The sequence below is a fragment of the Mustela putorius genome, unplaced genomic scaffold (assembly GCF_011764305.1).
Source record: "Mustela putorius furo isolate JIRA1106 unplaced genomic scaffold, ASM1176430v1.1 tig00003923_pilon_pilon_pilon, whole genome shotgun sequence".
NCBI classification, from domain to species: domain Eukaryota; kingdom Metazoa; phylum Chordata; class Mammalia; order Carnivora; family Mustelidae; genus Mustela; species Mustela putorius.
This window is the reverse complement of record NW_025422068.1, coordinates 1,021,386-1,042,953: the sequence shown is the minus strand read 5'-3', so window position 1 is coordinate 1,042,953 and position 21,568 is coordinate 1,021,386. Positions and strand designations below refer to the sequence as shown.

At 38.0% G+C, this 21,568-nt stretch overlaps 1 pseudogene; it reads left to right on the top strand.

Annotated features, from left to right (window-relative positions):
* Positions 1–6,306: 6,306 nt before the first annotated feature.
* On the top strand, positions 6,307–6,856 carry LOC101670354 (annotated as a pseudogene).
* The last annotated feature ends 14,712 nt before the right edge of the window (positions 6,857–21,568 follow it).

The following is a 21,568-nucleotide window of genomic DNA, read 5'->3' as shown; positions in this document are numbered from 1 at the left end:
CAGCCATAAAAAGAATGAAATTTTGCCATGTGCAATAACATGGATGGACCTAGAGAGTATAATGCTAAGCAAAAAAGCTGGTCTAAGAGCAAGACAAATACCATATGATTTCACTCATATGTGGAATTTAAGAAACAAAACAAAGAAAGAAAAAACCCACATTCTTAAGTAAAGAAAATAGACTGGAAGTTACCAGAGGGGAGGTGGGAGGGGGGAATGGATGAAATAGATAAAAGGGATCTAGACTATACCTATTTTGAGCACTGAGTAATGTAGAGAATTGTTGGATCATTTCACGGGACACCTGCAACTAACATAATGTATGTTAATTATACTTAAAAAAATGTACTGAAGTTTTCTTCACTGGCTTTCATTTCTTATGGTCACATGGTAGACATGGAACTGTCACATTTGGGACAGTCTTCAAGTTTGGCCCTTGGCTGGCACATGGAACCCATGAGGGTCTGGGGCACAGAAGCGTTGGTTTGATGTCCAGAGAGTAAACGTGATACCAAGGTTTGAAACATACATGATTCCCAATTCTGAATTCAGTTCAAAGTGTATCCAAACCAATTAAACAAGTAGGGAAAATGGTGCCACCTTGGCATTCTAGGTTGGTACCCTAGATATTTATTAATTCATCCATTTTTCATTCAACAAGTATTTATGAAGCCTTTCCAGTGCCAAGTACTGTTGATGGCATTGGGAATAGAAGAGTAAACCAGACAGTCTTTTCTAACAAAAGTTAGACAATTAAAAAAAATATAATGACTGGTAGCCATAAAAGCAATGAAGAAAACTCAAACAAGGTTAAGAGAAGAGAGCATGGAAGACATGGGTGCTCAGGGTGACACCTGGCACGAAAATGATTCTTACTAAGGGCATTTCTAACAGGACAGTTCCTTTTAAGGTGTTTTGTGGACACTGAACATCTGTCATGGAACCAGAAAAAAAAAAAAAAAAAGAACAAGACAAGACACTTGTTGAGCAACGCAAGATATCCAGGTAAACCCAAAAACAACTGGGAGACTTTGGGATGCACTGCTGGTCTGTGTTATGCACATGGGGGTAAGAGCCATTGAGTTACCGCTTGATGGTGTGAATCTATAGAATCTACTGAGGCACAGGAATATTCAGATGAGACAACTGATGGCAGGAATAAAAATGGAGTAATTGAGAAAGACAACTGGAAACCTGGACCTGGAGCAAAGGTCAGAGATCACATCTGAAGATATATATTTGGATGTCATAGCAACAGTGGTAAGACAATGATAACAATATAACAAGACAAGTCAGTGTCAAAGGTGGAGTCTGGAGGAATGTTCACATTTAGGTTCAAGGGGAAGAAATATCAGAGGGGAGACAATAATTTAAGGAGAATCAAAATAAAGAAATTGCAAAAACACCAAAAACTTGAGAGTATTCAAAAAAAGGGATTCAATAATGCCAAATTCTACAAGAAGATGATAATTGCTGAGGAATAAAAGAGTAAATTTGTTTAGAGGATATATAGAAACAAATAAGAAAAAAGCATCATTCATGTGTCGAAATATGAATCTCCTTTTTAGGGCATTATAAAGGAATTCAGACGAAAGAGTTTTGGATCAGGTGCCTCATACATTGAGCCAAGAAAAGAAAGGAGAGCTAGGATGGCACTAACTGCAGTAGCTATCACAGAGCCGGCTTTGACTTTGTTTTTTGGTTTTTTTGTTTTGTTTTGTTTTGTTTGTTATCCTTTATTGTTTTTAATGAGGAGTAGCAGAAAGGAAGAAGCCCGTGGAAAGAGAGAAACTGAAGTGAGTGAAGACAAGAGGGATGAAAATGAGTGCACTTACATGGAGCACTGTAAGGAAGAAGACCAAGAACCTGAAGAGGTTGTGCACTTCCTCTGAGGCAGCAAGATGAATAGATCTCTCCCGATGCTTCGAGGTGAAGAGTAACTTATAACTAAGAGTTAGTGCTTGGTAACTGCCATCTCCTTTGAGAGACAGGAGGCAACGTCACTAGCAAAATCTGCAGGGCTAACAGATCTAGAAAGGATATAAACCTTCCTGACATTTCAGTCATAGAGTGTTAGCCCTTCCAAAGCAGGGACATTCTATTTGGAGACCTATTCTACCTCTCCCTCCAACTCCCACCCAAACATGTTGCTGAAAGACTGGAGACTTAAATGCTAGGAGAGGAAGGTTTGAAGATTTACATGAGGCTGACTGACGTGGGGCAAGAAAAGGTACCCGCTCATGGAGCTGTGCTGGTGAATTCTGCATTATGGATGGTGACTCTAGTGCCACCTCCCACCCACAGAATGTCACCAAGACTGACAGGTGTTCAAGGCTCCCATCTTTTTTGGTCTTTTTATTTATTTTTTTATTATTTTTTTTATTTGATACACGGAGATCACAAGTAGGCAGAGAGGCAGGCAGAGAGAGAGAGGAGGAGGAAGCAGGCTCCCCCACTGAGCAGAGAGCCCGATGTGGGGCTCGATCCCAGAATGCTGGGATCATGACCTGAGCCAAAGGCAGAGGCTTTAGCCCACTGAGCCACCCAGGCACTCCTTTTTGGGTCTTTTTAAAAACTAAAGTAGTGTTGCTGAACAATGTTACATTAATCTCAAGTGGACATTATAGTGACTGGACATCTCTGTATGTCATACTATGTGCACTGGAAGAGTAGCTACCATCTGTCACCACATAACACTATTACTATGCCGTTGGCTACATTCCCTACACTGTATATTTTTAAACCCAATGCAACTGGCCCCACATAAATACTAGTGAGGGTGGTAAAAACAACCCTTAAGCACAATGTTATCTGACTGAAAATTCCCTAGATTCTATTAACAATAAAATTTTAATAAAATATTTTATTTTATATTTTCTTTCATCTTAGCCTATTTTTACCCCAAATTAAATTTAAACCTATCACACTTCCACTATATATATATATATATATTTTTAAAGCCTAATCATCTATATTTTTAACCATAAACATACAATGTTTACTTTTGCAATTCCAGAAGGGAAAATGTGAATGAAAAGCCAGTACCATCAAGCACATGAATGATGAGATGAAATTTCAAAAAAACCAAAACCGCCAAGAAAGGAAGAGGGAAATGGATACTTATAGCTATTTCTAGAGACCTGTGCTAAAATTTAAAATGTGTTATCCCCTAGAAATTGTACCACAAATGACATCATGGGATTGTTTGAAAAGTGCAATTCAATAAATGATTTCATAAGATGTTTTGGACCATCCTGGAACTGCAACCACAATTATACATCAGTCTTGTGCAAAAACAAAAAGGCATTCCTAGTACCAAATAAACGATTGATAAACAATGCAGCCCACTACCAACCATTTTGTGGTAGCCCCTATTTATATTTTGGGTAGAGCCAATAGAAGACTCTAGGCTATCTCAGGACAGGCGATGGCAAATTGGTTTTCTTCCATGTGCCAACATCAATCAGTTGGAGTGATGTGTGAGGAAGGGCTCTGAAACCACGTTTTGTGGAGGCAGGAAAGAGCACTGGTATTAACTATTTGTATCTTTCACAGGCATGGCTGGGAGTCAGATGGGACTACTCCCATCTGCTTTGGGAGAAGGGGGGGATGCAGAGGGGACCAAAAAGCAAACTGAAGGCTTTGGTTTCCTCCCAACTTAGTCCACATCAGTTACTCTCAAAAGGGAAGGCACCCAAAGTTATAGCCAACGTGGAAAATGACTGAGGAATGGGGAGAACTCCCTGCCTGCCGTCCCCTTCCGGTATCGGCCGCAGTGAGGATGACAACAAGAGAAAGTGAATGAACCTAAAGAGAGTGCGGCAACCAGAAGAGAGAAATGGGATGTCACAACCCAACAATTTCCACGTCAGGGCAAGAATCACTGAAGTCCGTACATACATTGTAGAGAATATTACCTGGAATGGCCTCGTGTGGACAGAGAAAAGCTTCAAGATCAGAAATTTATTATTACTGTGACCAAAGTTGACACAGGGTAGCTTTTCTTTCTTTCTTTTGTTTTGTTTTTTTTTTCTTTTTTTTCCTACATAAGCAATTTTATGTTTGTGCTGCAGCATTTTAAACAGGATCTGGCTAGTTAAAGAGGGGAATTAAATTGCAGGAAAGTCACTAGAGCTCTCCGTTCTATTTAAAAATAAGTCTTAAAAGCCCAAATAATAAGGGGATCCAGTGGCCATTAGTATTGCCTTGGTGTTTGGGTCTGCACCATCAAAGTCGACACCTAATTGCATCTCCTGTTGATTATTGTTGTAAATGGAGCACAGATATGAATAAAATACACTTAACAAAGCAAGATAAAATAAAACCATAAATTTCAAGTTAATACCTGCCAGCTAAATGATTTCAGCATTTTAGGAGGCAAAGGACAGAGAGACGTGTCTCTCTCAAAGCATTCCTTCCACATATTGACCTGGCAGTAGCCTTGATAATTAACTCATGATATTTGATTTCATTTCATTCAAGGTGTGAGTCACACATGAGCTTTGAGTTCTCGTCACTTTGGACATAGTTATAGCCTAAAAAAACATTAAAATGAACTTTCATTTTTCAAGAAAATGTACAAAGAAATCATTTGGAAGAAGAATCTCATCTTGATCTTTACTTTTTGAAAATTACATTAGTATGGAAGTAGTTTTGGGAAATATAGAACCATTACTGCTTAAGACTATGTATCCCACTAGTACCTTTTAAAAGAAAGCTAATATTTAAATTATTTGCTTCTGAGTACTGTTCTCTTTATATTAAGATAAAACAATTTCCTTTGGTTGCCAGGTAGTTTTTCTGAATTTGATCAATTTGTTATCTTTTGAAATCACTATGTCATAATTAACTAATTAATGTTACAATATGAAATATTATATAAGCTAATGACAATATTGTGAGCAAAAGAAAACTGTCCATATTGTACACAATTTTTTTGAAAATCCTCCCATAATTAATCATTGCTAGCTCTTTTGCATTCTGAAATGAGTATTTTGGCTTGCTAAATAATGACAATTTAAAACTAAAGAGCTCAAAAAACCTGGATGGTAATGGGAGCTATCATCCATTACACACTAATTATACCTCTAGTTATAGATGAAAAGTGGCAAAAGCACATCAAATAAATCTTGCTTTGACAGCTGCTGGTAGAATTTCTGTTGTTTGGTTGTAATCATTTTAAAAAGTAGGTTTTATATTCTGCTGAATTTCTTAAAGTTCTGAGATTTCCCATATATGTAATATTCCTTTCAGAATTGTCTGTAGCAGCAGAAGTTGAAAATATACACCAGTTAACTGAATATTTGTAAATATTTAAATTATGCTCAAACACCCCTGTTGTGGTTTATCACTAGTAAGTAACTTATCTCATGGAGTCCTTTGTCAGAAATTGTCCAATGGTTGCCTGAATATTCTAAACATCAACCAGTAAAATTGGGGGAGGGGGGGAAGCAAAGTAATTCCAAAGTAAACTTGCAAATCTTTTCAGAGATGACATAAAATTAGTACTGGAGAATGAGTTGAATCATATGGAAACTCTTCACAAAAGAGAATCTAACCAGGGGCACCTGGGTAGCTCAGTGGGTTAAAGCCTCTGTCTTTGGCTTGGGTCACGATCTCCCTGGTCCTGGGATCAAGCCCCGCATGGGGCTCTCTGCTCAGCAGGGAGCCTACTTCCCCTGCTCTCTCTGCCTGCTTGTGATCTCTGTCTGTCAAACAAATAAATAAACTCTTTGGAAAAAAAAAATTTTTTTAAAGAGGATCTAACCAAATTATACCAGCTAACTGAAAAGGAGAATCATTAAGAATGGTAAAAAGCATTTCCAAAGACAATGATTGGAAGGAATATCAAAAGATCAATAGTGACCTTTAGAAAAAGTTATGAAATTCTTGGATTTTTTAAAAAAGATTTATTTATTTATTTATTTGAGAAAGAGAGAGTGTGCACACGCATGAGCTGGTGAGGAGAGGAGCAAAGGGAGGAGGACAAGCACATTCCCGCTGAGCATGGAGTCCAACTGCAGATTTGATCCACAACCCATGAGATTATGACCTGAGCCAAAACCAAGAGTCAAAGCCTTAACCAATTAAGCCAGCCAGGCACCCTTGATCTTCTTTTCTTTTCTTTCTTTTATTTTTTTCCCCAAAAGTTGTACTCCCTAAGTTCCCGTGGCAAAAGTCAAAAGTAAAACACGTTAGTAATGTGTTGTCTTACGAATTTGTCAGCAAACTACACTCAATGTCCACTGTAAAAATGAGAGAGGAAGATGGCAGTGGCGGCAGCAGTTGTGGTGACTAAGCTGAGCCCAGGGACAGGATGTTGGTGTTGGTATTGAGAGACCTGCACATCCCACACCAGTGCAACAGTTTCTTGGTTAAATTGAAAAAAAAAAAAAAAATGCTGGTGCCAGGAAAGATTCAACACATTGTCTTCACTGGAAACCTTTGCACCAAGAGTTAACAACTATCTCAAGACTTCATATTGTGAGGAGACTTTGATGAGGAGCTGAATTATTCAGAACAAAAAGAGATGAATGTTAAGCAGTTCAAAATGGGTCTGATCCATGGGCATCAAGTTATTCCATGGGGAGGCACGGTCAGTCTAGCCCTGTTGCAGCGGCAGTCTGATGTGGACATCCTTATCTCAGGACACACACACACAAATTTGAAGCATTTGAGCATGAAAATAAATTTTACATTAACCCGAGTTCTGCCACTGGAGCATATAATACCTTGGAAACAAATATTATCCCTTCATTCATGTTGATGGATATCCAGGTTTCTACAGTTGTCCCCTATGTGGATCGGCTAATTGGAGATGATGTAAAAGTAAAACAAATTTTATACTAAAAATCTTAAAGCCAGGCCTATCTTGCTGGGTTGTTTGTTTGTTTTTGTTTTTTGTTTTTTGTTTTTTTTTCATTATCCTGTTCAAATCACGTAATTAAACATTTCTCTCTCTCTCTCTCTCTCTCTCTCTCACACACACACACACACACACATATTAGGGCATGTATATCTTTTCAAATTAGTATTATGTTTTCTATGGGCAAACACCCAGTAGCAGAATTATTGGATCATACAGTATTTCTATTTTTAATTACAGAATAGTTTAAATAGGATACATTTTTGGTATATCCACAATCAATGTGAGTTTGCTTTATTTGTTAAGATACAATTGAAATTAAATATTTTTCATTAGTCACAATGAAACTTTTATTTCTATTTTCAATGAATTCTATAGGTGACTGTACCAGGTAACAATTACTCTGAGCTAACAAGGATTTCCTTTATGTCATTTACCTTTATGAGATAAATCAAAACCTCTGATTCTCTTCCTTCCTTCCATTCTCTTTTTCTTTCTTTTCTTTTCTTTCTTTCTTTCCTTCTTTCTTTCTCTTTCTCTCTCTGTCTCTTTCTTTCTTTATTATTTTTTGTTTGTTTTGTTTTTGTTCTTGCTTCTTTATGTCAGGTAAGGCACACACAATCAGATGGTTAATCTGCCCACACATCTTTCTTCAACACAGTTCATGGCAAGTCTCTCTTAGTAAAGGGGTTTCTACTTATCACATGTGATGTAAACTCACTGTGGTTTCAGAATAGCAAGACTCACCATCAGTTTAGCTTAAGTGTATTTGGGTATTATAATGTAGACATTACTTTGCTTTAAATATATGGTATTTTTGTGAGGGCAAATGTGTGTGTGTGAAATAGTAAAGAAATTGAGATGTGTATTATATTAATAGAAGTCTGAATAGAAAAGAAAACATTAAGCATGAGGATTTTTATAGAACTCAGAAATGCACTGTTTTTTCTATTTTGTTAGTTGATTTTTACTGTGGCTGTCATTTGTCCTAGGGAAAAATAGTTACTTGATAGATTGCCAAAGTGGATGAATAAGGCAAGGCCAATTACTGTCTTCCAAATTATATATTTTGCATTTGATTGAAGACTTTTTCTTAATTTAGGTAATTTTGACTAATTTTCACAGCTTGAAAATGTGCATTCTTTGCTCAGTTATTAGTTTATCAATTTTCTTAGAAGAACCAATACTCAAAGTACCAGTAAAACCTGAAGCCCAGGGGCGCTTGGGTGGCTCAGTGGGTTAAAGCTTCCGCCTTTGGCTCAGATCATGATCACAGGGTCTTGGGATCCAGCCCCACGTCGTCTCTCTGCTCAGCAGGGAGCCTGCTTTCCTCTCTCTCTGCCTGCCTCTCCGCCTACTTGTGATCTCTGTCTGTTAAATAAAAACAAACAAACAAACAAACAAAAAAAAAACGTGAAGCCCAGTCAACAGGTTCTGACATAAAACCTGAAACACCTTGGTCACCTGGAGAAAAGGGATACTCTCCTTTCTAAGACAAGGTCTCTCTGTTTCCTAAAACAAATTTCCGAAAATGGGCATTTCAAAGACATGCTCCCTTTTTTGTTCATTTCAGTAGTAAGCAGTTGCCATTTTAGAAAACATAAGTAGACCCAGAATTTCTGATTTCCTTCCAATTTAGCTAATAGGTAAAATTTCTTACTGCTGATTTTGTGCTAAGGTTGAACCCTTTCTCTTTAAGATTCTGGCCACACCGCTTTCTAGAAATTCTGGTACCAATATGTTATTGGGTTGCCTGGGTGCCTTAATCAGTTGGGCATCTGCCTTCGGCTCAGGTCATGATCCTGGGGTCCTGGGATCGAGCCCCACATTGGGTGCCCTACTCAGTGGTAAGCCTGCTTCTCACTCTTCCTCTGCCCCTTTCCCTATTCTTGCTCACTCTCTCTCTCTCTGTGAAAGATAAATAAATGGAATCTTTTTTAAAAAGAAGGAAATATGTAATCAGATCTCTCTTATTAAGAAGAGAAACAAGCACACTGAGTTTAATGGGTACTGAATAAACCCAAGTTGACAGTCATGTGCAAATGTAGGAACTTGTTTGAAGGGACACCGTATACAGTAAAGAAATGTTTTCTTTTCTTTTTTTTTTTTAAGATTTTATTTATTTATTTGACAGACAGAGATCAAAAGCAGGCAGAGAGGCAGGCAGAGAGAGAGGAAGGGAAGCAGGCTCCCCGCCAAGCAGAGAGCCCGACTCGGGGCCTGATCCCAGGACCCTGGGATCATGACCTGAGCTGAAGGCAGAGGCTTTAATCCATTGAGCCACCCAGGCACCCCAAGAAATGTTTTCTTAATCACCTAACTAAAAGGGCAAGGAAAAGATTACTGGGACTGATTGAAAAGCATCATTTGTGCTTGAATTTGTGAATTTATTTTACTTCAAAAATTGGCCTAGTTTTTAAATTGTTTGGAGGATTATGAAATAAAAAATATCTATAATACAGCCACATTGGTGAATTACATTGGCAGCCTACCAAACCAAGAAATTTCAAGGAACAGGTGGTTATGACATATTAAAATGAATAGAATTTCTTGCTCTTACTAACAAAGGAAATAGGGTTTCTAAAAGGAGGGTACTTATATTTCAAATAAGATTTCATCTTTAATAGAAGATGAGTTTATTAGTGAGGGGAAGACGTGAACCATGAGAGACTATAGTCTCTGAGAACCAAACTGAGGGTGTTGGAGGGGAAGAGAGTTTGGGGTTGGATGAGCTGGGTGATGGGTATTAAGGAGGGCACATATTGCATAGAGCACTGGGTGTGGTGCATAAACAATGAATCTTGGAACACTAAAAAAATTAATAAAATAAAATAAAGAAATTATGAAACAAGGTCTCTGAGAGGGTCAAGTAAATCTGCATTTGACATACAATTTTAAAAATATAATCAGTCCCTAGAGAGGAAATAAAGCACAAAAACTGGTTTGTTGGAGAAAAGAATATAATACAGTAAATGACAAATATTTCTTATTTTGATACCAGGCAAAAATGTTTTTCTGTAGATACAGAAGCAATTCCTTGGATTTCTACAAAAACAAAACAAAACAAAACAAAACAAAACAAAAAAAACAAAACAAAAAAAAAACAGAAAATAATTTCACAAAGACATGGACAACCACATTTTCGGGTTCTAAAAATTTATCTTTCTGGACAATAAGGTATTTGAGGATTTTTTTTTTAAAGTTTTTTTAATAAATTAAAATAAATGACCACAATTGTTACCATCAAATTTGAAATGATGGTGAAAATATGAGCGTGTTACCTCCCTCATCGCTGTCAGATGGAGAAAATGCATTTTCTCCTTTTGTACCTTATCTCAGTCGGGAGATCACAAACCACTGAATGACCAGCCCAGTCCACGGTCCCCATTTAAGATTGTCCCATAAAGCAAGCCCCCTCTGAATGTCCCACTGGCAGATTCTAGCCATTCACTTGTTTACTGTCCTGCATGTGAGAATAGAATTATGGCCATTTCATAGAAAGACTCCCTCAGTGACTGGGGAGAGAGGGAATGAACAGGGGATGGGGAATAAAAGAGCAATGGAGAAGGAAGCAGGTTCCTTTTTTTTTTTAAGATTTCATTTATTTGAGAGAGAATGAAAGAGAGAGAGTATCAGAAGGGGGAGGATCAAAAGGAGAAGCAGGCTCGCTGCTGAGCTGGAAGCCTGACACAGGACTGGATCCTGGGACTCCAGGATCATGACCTGAGCGGAAGGAACACCCTTAACCAGCTGAGCCACTGAGGTGCCTAAAAAGCAGGGGCAGACACTTTGCGGCGCTACAGCCCCCAGTGCTTGCCTGAGAAAGACAGAATCGATCTCAACAGAACATCAACATCCCATGCCATCTATTCATAAACCCTAACCCCTTCCATCAGACTTGGACCAGAGGGCAAGGGAACATTTCGCTAAATCTGGGCACTTTGTCTTTTCACAGGAGGCGAGAAATAGAACCCTATTCCTCTTGGAAAATTCCCCTGACCCAGGCTAAGGAAAGGATGTGCATTTTCCCATAGGACCTGATTCAACTTCTCCATCTGAGCACACTTCTCTCCATTCAGTTTCCCTCCCCACCCCCAATCCCACCTTTCCAACCCTTCTCCCTCCCTCCTGATCTCCCTTCTCTTCTCCCTTCTTAAAGAAATGATCTGCCTTCAGCTCCATAGCAAACAGAAACAATATTTTCTTTGCTTAATAAAGAGGAAGCAGGTAATTGGCTCCCCACCCATTTACCTTAATGGGTCCTCCTGTAAACTTTAGAGGCCCAACTTGCCCCAAAATTTGTAGGGCAAGATCCAGAGTCCACAGGCTCCTAGGACTGTAAACCCATCTCTCCTCAGAAAGACACCATGTCTCTCACAAGATATATAGGAGATGAGACAATCACAAAATGAGTCTTCTTGTATCCTGAGCAGATACGTGTAAATTCTGTTCTACATTACTGCAGAAGTCTGTGAGAAATCCTGGCCTGATTCGGTCCTCTATTTTCTACTACTAGCATCCATGTAGATCTGCTAATGCCTACTTGATAATAAGATGTGTTCCTTCTTGGGGTGCCTGGGTGGCTCAGAGAGTTAAGACTCTGCCTTGGGTTCAGGTCATGATCAGTAGGGAGCCTGCTTCTCCCTCTCTCTACCTACTTGTGATTTCTGTCAAATAAATAAATAAAATCTTAAAAAAAAAAAAAAAAAGATGTGTTCTTTCTCTCTCCTACATCGGTGTGGACATCATTGCATTTCCCCAATCCTTCCTTCTTTTCGCCTTCTTTCTTTTCACAAATATTGAGAAAGTACAGAGAACTCTAGAGTAAATGCAAAAAGACATTGGGAGCGTGACAGCCTGAACTAAAAGGTAAAACTGAGACAGTCTTATTTGCTCCAGAATCTTTAACTTCTGCTTCAATATTTTAAAATACAGGCTTTATTTTTCTTGCTTTCTTGATTAGTTTTTAATTACTTTTTTTTCTTGTAACTACCTATTTATTATTTATTCAGGATGTGTGTGTGTGTGTGTGTGTGTGTGTGTGTGTGAGTGTGTGTGTGTGTTAGCCGCCTACATTATTTCTAGTACTAGTTGCAAAAATCCTGACAAAGTATCTGTTAATTCTGTTGTTTTTGCATGATTCATGGTGTGTGGTCCAACATTAATTATGCATGAAGCTTCTAAACACCAGAGCTTGAAAGGGGAAGGATTCAATGTTCTTTAAGAAGTTGACCCTTTAACTGCCATTAATCAACTAAGTCTATGTGCTTCCCTTGAGTGAAAGCTTCATTAGTCTTCCACCTTTCTTCTTTTTAGATGATAAGCAAAACTAAATCTTTCTGGAAAGCAAGATAATAGAAATAAATTTAAATGTTTACAGCTTTATTACAAAAATTAGAATATTCACTTCATTCGACTCCTGTTTGAAGTTAACCAACTCACTCTGGAGTTAACCAAGCCTATCACCTATACGTCGACCAAGATGACCTAAATGTTCCCCTCTGCTTAAACTTTGGATAAGTTCCTTCTTAATTAAAGGCCCTGATCTCTGTTTTTTAGTGGATTTACTTTAGAAAACTTACAATTAAAAATCTTTCCTCTGTCCTTTGAGATGTAAATCTTGCTCCAGCTTTTTTTTTTTTTTTTTTTTTTGGACTCAGGAGTCCCTTTCTCAGGAACCTGAGAGCCATCTCTTTGAAAGGTGGTCATCAAGAAAGGTAGCGCCCCTGTCTTCCACTTCGGTGAGAGAACAGGATCCTAACTTTCACAGGAGCCCTTGGCAAGTACAGACAGTCTAATCACTAACCAACCTGATAAAGTCCTTCACTACTTTTTTCACTAGCTCAACCCAGGGCTTAAAAATTCTTCTGCCTTTGTTTCAGTGGAGTTTTATATTACATTTTAAGTATAAAATGGAGTTTATACATATTTTATACATATGAGGTTTATATATCATGCATATTTATACACATACATATGTATACACATATACTTTATGCATATAGAAACATATAGTATACATATTTATGTGCACACACACAGATCTAAATTCAATAACACCAGAGTCACATCCTATGGTGGAAGCAGATAGAGCAGATGCAAACTATTCTATTTGTGAAATAACACTATCGTTTTGTTCTGCACTCTTCACTGGTCCCTTCCTATCCCAATATGTGAATACACACACACACACACTCCAAATGTGAGAGCCTGTGACATTTTGGAGCAGAGGTATCCCCAGTCTTTCCTATCATCTGTGAGCAAGGACAAGCTTATCTCTCTGGAGAAGGGTGGTGAGGCTCACCCATTTCCAAGATCCAGGGAAGATTCTTGCTGGATTGCATCCAGGTCAGAACTCTCAGTCCCCTCATATGGACTGACACTGTTGCCACTGTTCTAGGCACTGAGGGCTAGCTTGTGTGGTCTCTGCACTTCAATATTTTCTGTTTCCTTCATTACATATTGGAATATGGAGAAACTTCACTTCTGCCTTGGCCACCTTCCAAGGATCCTTATTCCCTGATGAACCTAGAGGTAAGCACAGGACTCCACTTCTTACAACTGCATGCTGGGGGACTGTGGTGAGTGGACTCCTACTAATTTAGACCATAACCCAGCAGGTGACAAGAAATTGTCCTTCTTTGAATTTCTCCTGTAACTATATCTATTCTGTCAATCTGACTCTTCAACCTTACGCTCCACACCCATACTCGCTTCATTAAAATTTACATGAACTTTCTGATATAGTTCATGGAAAAGCCAATGAAAAGCTTCTCTGCCTTATGTTACTCAAGTTGTTGGTAAGATAGCTTGCTTGAGGTATAACACAAAAATATGAAGAATATAAATACATATGGATGAAAATCTATGTATGTATTACGTGCCTATTATATAGTGGCACTGCATAATCATCGTCTCATACAATAGCCGTCATCCAACTTGGGTGTTATTATTATTTTGCAGGTTGATAATCTGAGCTAGAGATTCAGAAGCAAATTGGTCAGTTAAGGAGCCACAGCCTGTAAATGTACAAGCTGAAATTCAAACACAGGCCTAGTCTGGGCACAGATCTTAAGCTCTTTCTTAAGTATCAAGAGATTCAGATATTCATTGTTAAGAATTAGCACATGGTGACAGGAGGAAAAAAACTCCAATCCCCAAAGTGGCAGGGGTAATAAAAAAAAGAAAACCCTAGGAATCAGAATGCCTTCCAAGTTAGTTGTGTGACGTTGAGCAAGTTCTCTAGTTATTTAGATTAACAAGTTCCTTCTCCATGAATAAGGAATTAGGGCATCTGGTGATCTTACAGATCCAGAAATTAAAAATTATATGGTTCTTCCGAATGCTAATCACTCTGAGATACTTCCTGGAAACACACATTTGAAAAGAAGGTTTACAGCTATTTCCTCTGGCAATTTCTAAAGATCTAAAGCCCAGTGTTGTATAAGAATAAAGTTAGGAAACTTGTAAAAAGAGTAATATGTTTCCATGTGATCTTTAAAAAAAAAAAGCATCAAAGTCCTTAAGCCTCACTTCATTCATCCATGTTGTGGAGATGAAAATAACAAACGCTATTCACCTCAAGTTTTGCTGCAGAAAGCCTGTCTCTTTCTTCTCCCTGCCACACACTCTGAGTGCCTGGGCATGAATTGAATAAGTGCTTTTTCTTGCTCTCCAGCCAACCTGATGTACAACGGGAGAGAGAAAAATCCATAAATCCCAATATCTAGCTCACAATTTGCCTTCCATGTGCAAGGTTGAAAAGTTTTTTCAAGGCTGAAAAGTTTTTGTGTCCAAATTCCCCAGGGCTCTAAGAAGCCAATAACCCTGACAAGGACAACTGGAAATGGAGGCAATGAATAGGGTCAGTGGAAGTTAGGCTGGCAAAGTAAAACTCCCTAAGCTTACACATATTAAGCTGCTTCCAAAGCAGATCTGCTTTGGGGAGAGGAAGATGAAAGGAAGTTGGCCAAAGCCAGTAGGCTACCATTGTTATTCAGATACACCAGCGATCACATCGAAACCATTCCTCCAGCTCCAATTAAACCGATGCTTACTGAATGTCAGCAAAATGTACAATGATTTTTGCAGTTGCCTATAGAACTTAAGTAAAAAAAGCAAAGAGGCTCAGATTTCCTTTTCATTACCCATTAATGTCATCCCCCAAAAAATCACACCATCCATTGACTCCATTACAAAATTAAGAGAAACTTTACCTTTTATCTTTACTAATCGTTGAATTTATCTCTACCTATGAACTTAAATATTAAGGTGGTTCATAATTTTTCCACACCTTTTACAAATCAGTCAAAAGCATCCTAAAGGAGAGAGATGAGATCTCTAAACATCTCAAACAGCTTTTCTTATATTACAAATATGTTCTCTTTCCAATATACATAATTTATTATATAGATGTATTATATGCATATAACATATGTAAGCAACAGGGAAAGGCATAATATGAAAGAGAAACAGAGTTGCTGTGCACAAGCCAATTACAATATAATCCCCAGTACAGTGGTTTGAATGTTGTATAAAAATATATTCTTGGGACGCCTGGGTGGCTCAGTGGGTTAAGCCTCTGCCTTCAACTCGGGTCATGATCCAAGGGTCCTGGGATCGACCCCGCATAGGGCTCTCTATTCAGCAGGGAGCCTGCTTCCTCCTCTATCTCTGCCTGCCTATCTGCCTATTTGTGATCTCTCTGTCAAATAAATAAATCTTCAAACACACACACACACACACACATATATATGTATGTATATATTCTTATCCTGGTATGCAAGAGATGAGACAGCAGTCACAAGTTTGAAATTCTCATTAGATCAATTTACTTGGCCTTTGGCAAGGAGTAGTTAATTTGTAAGGAAAACGGTCTTTTCTGCTGCAGGACTTAAGGACAGTTTTACTGACAACAGCCTCTTTCAAACTGCAGTTATGAATTTTAACTGAACTTCAACAAATCTAAAGGTCATTCCATTAATATAATCTTTGGGCTGGCCTTGACCTCTAGGTTTTTAATTTCAGCTGAACCATACTTGAACTGTTCTGACATACTTATTACAAAATACACTTCAGTCTCTATCAAAAAAAGGGAAACTCCTGCAATTCAATCTAGGCAAGTAATATTAAAAGAAATACAAAAAGCCTCTACCAATTCTTAAGTTTAAAAGTACAAACCTATAAAAAAAAATCTAGGGATACAGCACATCCTTAAGTAACTAATGCAATAGGAGTTTAAAATGACAATGTTTCATAACTAGGACTTATTGTGGTGATCATTTGACAATGCATCTAAATGTCGAATCACCACGTTTACAACTGAAACTAATATGACAGTGTATCTTGGGGCATTTCAATTAAAAAATCATAAAATACAATGGTAATCTTTCTACCTTGGGTTTGGCTAAGGCCCCAAAGGCTGAGAACAACAGTGCAGGTGCCAAGTACCTGTATATTGTACAGTGGGATATTAATTCACCAATGCCAGAGCTAGAGCATAAGAAATATATTTCTTGGATCCTACAAGATCAGCCTCTTCGCCAAGAGAGAGGAAGGAAGGAAGGAAGTTTAAATCTAAGAAGTTCGTGTACACCATCACATCCCAAAGTAAATCTAAGGGAGGGAGGAAGGAAGGAAGGAAACAAGGGAACGAGGAAGATAGGAAGGCAGAAAGAAAGAGAGAAAGAGAGAAAGAAAGTGAAGACTGAACAGTCAGAGAGCATTTTCTTCGAGAACATTGTCAGTGAGCTAGAACTTTCCCATGGAAGCAGAAAGACAAATCTTCCTCTTGCAACAATCTAAATGAAGGGCACCCTCTCAAAGACTCTATATACATCTTCAATAATTTAATTGACACAGAGGACCAATATTTGATACACTCTCAAGAAGTTTAAATCTAGGGGCACCTGGGTGGCTCAGTGGGTTAAAGCCTCTGTGTTCGGCTCGGGTCATGATCCCAAGGCCCTGGGATCAAGCCCCACATCGGGATCTCTGCTCAGTGGGGAGCCTGCTTCCTCCTCTCTCTCTGCCTGTCTCTCTTCCTACTTGTGATCTCTGTCCATCAAATAAATAAATAAAATCTTAAAAAAAAAAAAAAGAAGCTTAAATCAAAGAAGCTCTGCCTTTCAGGTAGAACAATAAAGTTGGAGGAGACGGGGTTTGATGGTAGAATTTATTTCAAATGTATCAGTAAAAAATCAGTAATTGAATTAAATGTGGTTTCAGTTGATATCCCAGTTAAAAAAAAAATCAAAGATTGTCAGAGTGTATAAAAATGCTTTTTTGATACATGTAAAACATAGAGAAAAACTGAAACTAAAAAAGAGTAAGATATGCCATGCAAATATTTACCAAAGTTATTAATTTCAAACAAATATACTTTAAGGCAATAAAATTTGTTTGAAATAAAAAGATTGAACTCACAGTAATGATATCATAATTTAAAATTCTTCCCATTGGATAACACAGTCTCAAAACATATAAAGGAAAAACTGAAAAAAAATACAAAAAAAAATACAAAAAATACACAGATACAAATACAATAAAAAGATACATCTCGGGGCACCTGGGTGGCTCAGTGGGTTGGGCCTCTCTCTTCGGCTCAAGTCATGATCTCAGGGTCCTGGAATTGAGATCGAGCTCCGCGCTGGGCTCTCTGCTTGGTGGGAGCCTGCTTCCCCCTCTCCCTCTACCTACCTCTCTGCCTACTTGTGATCTCTCTATATATATTAAATTAAAAAAAAGATACATCTCATTCAATAATTGATAGAACAAAAAGACAAGAAGGATCTTGAGTTCTTATCCTGAGTATAACGGCTAACATTAGAACCACTCACTATTCTGAATAACAATTTTTTAAAGGAGTATTTTTATGATCTTAATACCTTAAACAGACAACAGGCTAGAATCCATTCCCCCAGCAGCTTTCCAAAGGCTTGTGTACACCATCACATCCCAAAATAAATCTAAGACCCTACACATGCTCATTGTATCTTAAAAAGATATCTATTTAGATAAGATGAACATATATATAATCTTATTTTGCCAATCAGAGAAATAATCTTTTCCTAATATTTCCCCCATGCATGACAGAGTTAGAAGCAGTCTGGCAAGCCAAACAAATGACCATTGGGAGGAACAATTTATCAGAGGAAACTCTAAAAAGAAGAAGGGTATTTGTCCTTGGTTAGTTGCATTTATAAGAAATTACAGAGTACGTGGAGAAAGGCAGTATTTGACCAACTTTTGATACCCTACCAGTATCTGTAGTGAGTGTCTAGGGAAACAGTACTCTCAACCATGGTTAGGAATACAGCCTGCTTGGAGGAGCTGTGGCTATTTCAGACACTTTCTTGATAGATGCATTACTATTTTTCACCATCAACTTCTTTTTCCTGGAGGAAAATTATCCCTCCTTTTGCCCTTGAGGTCAGTAACAGCCATGGGACTTGCTTTGCAGCATGAAACATGAGCATAGATGACTTGTGTCATTTCTGAGCTTTAAGAGCAAATGCAAACTCTAGTCAGTTCTCATGATTCAAATTAGTTATGTTCTGTAAAGCCTACAAATAACAAAGTAGCAAATACTAACTTATGGTTCCTAAGAGAAATAAAGTGTTATGTTCCCTTAAGCCTCAGGTCACATTTTTGTCAACCTGTCAGTACAACAGTTGGTCATATCTCATGAACCCACAAATGTAACCATACTTTCCATAACTTTGGAGACTGCTATATGGCTTAGATATTTACACTATAGCTGTTACTGGAACCCTTTCTGGAGTAGCATCAGGTACAGATGGGCAAATTTCCCCTTCCCCTCCCCAGATGTACTGTATTATTGACTTACGACTGAACTCACAGCCAACAGCCTCACCATTCATGCCTGAATAAAGTGTCTCTAACACAAATTATTTTCTCTATAATGCACACCACAGATTCCTTGTACTTTAGAAGAGGAGAAAGCACTTTAGCACCATGCTTGGGGAGATTTTAAGCAGAAAAATCACTAACAAAATAGGAAAAAATGTGAAAAAATGTCACTAAAGTTGCCACAACAAAATCCACTCATTTATAATTTGCGACCTGAAATGAGAAGGCAGAAAGTTACCTTGTTTGACCTCAGCTGAAAAAATGTACATTGGATAACTGAAATGTTTCCCTGTTCTGTGCATGTCTGAGAAAGACCACAGCAGCTCCGTGAGCACTGGCGTGGGAGCTCCAGGTACACTTTAGCAAGAAGGTGAATTTTCAAATAAAGAATCCAGAAATGCAGATCAACTCTATACCTTAATCTTGACTGGTGATGTCCCAATATTGGCTGTTCCACTACTCTGGGCAGTACAGGGGCCTCCAGTTACTATGGATAAACATGTTTCATGAGTCAGAATTAAACTCTTATGCTTTAAGTCTCCTATGGGAATGATGGTTACTATAACCTAGACATCCCTGACATAAACATTCCTTGACCTAGAAATTTCACTGCAGAGTGCCTGGGTGGCTCAGTGGGTTGAACCTCTGCCTTCAGCTCAGGTCATGGTCTCAGGGCCCTGGGATCGAGTCCTGCATCGGGCTCTCTGTTCAGCAGGGAGCCTGCTTTCTCCTCTCTCTCTGCCTGCCTCTCTGTCTACTTGTGATCTCTGTCAAATAAATAAAATCTTTAAAAAAAAAAAGGAAATTTCACTGCAAAATTTATCTAATACCCTTAGGCAGCTGTTTTAAGAGTATAATTTATATGTATGTATAAAGACAATGATTATATAAGTAAGCATACATATATGTATATATAATTTATATGGTGACAATAGGTAGTCAGTGAAAGAATATATGAAGTGATTTCTTTCTTTTTTTTTTTTTTTACATTGTGTGGGAAAAAAAAAACTTCTTTAGCAGTATGGTTAAGAAAGTTTGAGATAATATTTCCAATATTTACATATATAAATTGATTTGAAAAGTCAAATTGAATTTGAATGTTAAGCATGCTGCAAAACACCATTTTTGAGCTGTTACCAACAGTTATGCCCTCTGACGCAGGGCTGTTGTGGCACACAAACCGAACTTGGTGACACTGAATGTTAACTCAGTCAAGGAATGAAACAGTCTGTGTGTTTTGCTGTGAGCATAAAATCACCATTATTCATTAAAATTGCCACTATGTTCACAGGAAATGAAAATCTGATACCGTATTCAAACCACAAAATTTTTTATCATTTTCAGATTATTTCCACTTACCCTTTTGAATTCTGAAGTTTTATTTCTAACACAGGAGGAGGATAGTAACAGATGACTAATAAATAAGAAGTCTGGCTCCAATTTCTTTAAATATATACATGTTTGAAAATTATTCCTCATAAGGAAGAAACATAAAATTAAATCTCTATTTAATTAAATTGCCTTCCATTGAACATATTGGAAAACAAGGCATTTAGAGGCTCAAGTAACTGAAAAATTAAAGATGTAGTTGCCTCATGTTAATAAGCTGATTTCATTCTGAATCTTCACTCTTTTCCACCATGAGAATTTTACCTAAATCCTCAAATCTTTGTGCTCTCAAATTAGTTACTGGCTTCAACCAGAGTTATATACTTCTTTATCCTTAGTATAGGGGGGCAGGAATATGTTCTCTTCCTGCACCATGTCTCGGGGTTCCTTTTCTTTGAACCAAACAATTCCCTTGCTAACCTTTGAATGTGGACATTAGGAGAAAGTGATCCCATCCCCTGACTTGCTTAGGTGTTGGAGTGGAGTTAATCCCATTGATATCACGTGGTTGAAAGATATGATTAGGAAAAGAGAATAGATAAAGAGTTTCTAGGAAAATGAACACACTATCTTCATCTCAACTGATACATGATGTTAACTATGGTAGAAGTAAAATGGTGACATCTGCTAAGATTCAAGTCACTGTCGTAAAGAACAGCCACGGCATTTGCCACGGCTACCCAATGGTAGAATATTTGACAAGGATATCTCAAAAATTTTAGACTCAGCAACAGGGTGTATATAAGAACCATTTACAGAACTACAGACAAGAGGTAGAGGAACAGGGTTGTAAGGGAACGTGGAGAGTTCTGTTTTAAATATTACCTTGATCCCTCTTTTAGACACTCAAGAGGAGATAGAGAGCTTACACTGTTAAGTATATCAGTGTGAAGTTCAGGGCAGAGGATCAAAGCCAGAGGCAAAAACGTGTTACCTTCATGAAAGAGATGAAATTGAGGGGCACCTGGGTGGCTCAGTCAGTCAAGTGTCTGCTTTCCACTCAGGTCATGATCCCAGGGTCTTGGGATTGGCTTCCAGTTGCACCAGCCTTCCTGCTGAGGGAGGAGACTGCTTCTCCCTCCCCCTCTACCTTTCCGCCCCTGCTCGTGCTCACTCTCTCACATGCTCTGTGTGTGTATCTCTCTTTCAAATAAATAAATAAAATCTTTAAAAAAAAATAGATGGTAGTGAAAGCCACTTTCTGCCTTGATTTAAGTAGATCTATTACCATGGAACACAACTTGGAGTACATGAAGACAATGTAATCACTGCAGAAATAAAACAGTTTTACCCCTTCCATGGGCTTACATAACTCTTCTAGAAAAGTAAAACATCTATTTATTAAGAAGATGAGTATAATGAGATACAAACATCGTATAATGAACTTATTATTAATCATTTAACCCAGTATTTGAAGCATCAATCTTCATCTCCTCTTTTTTT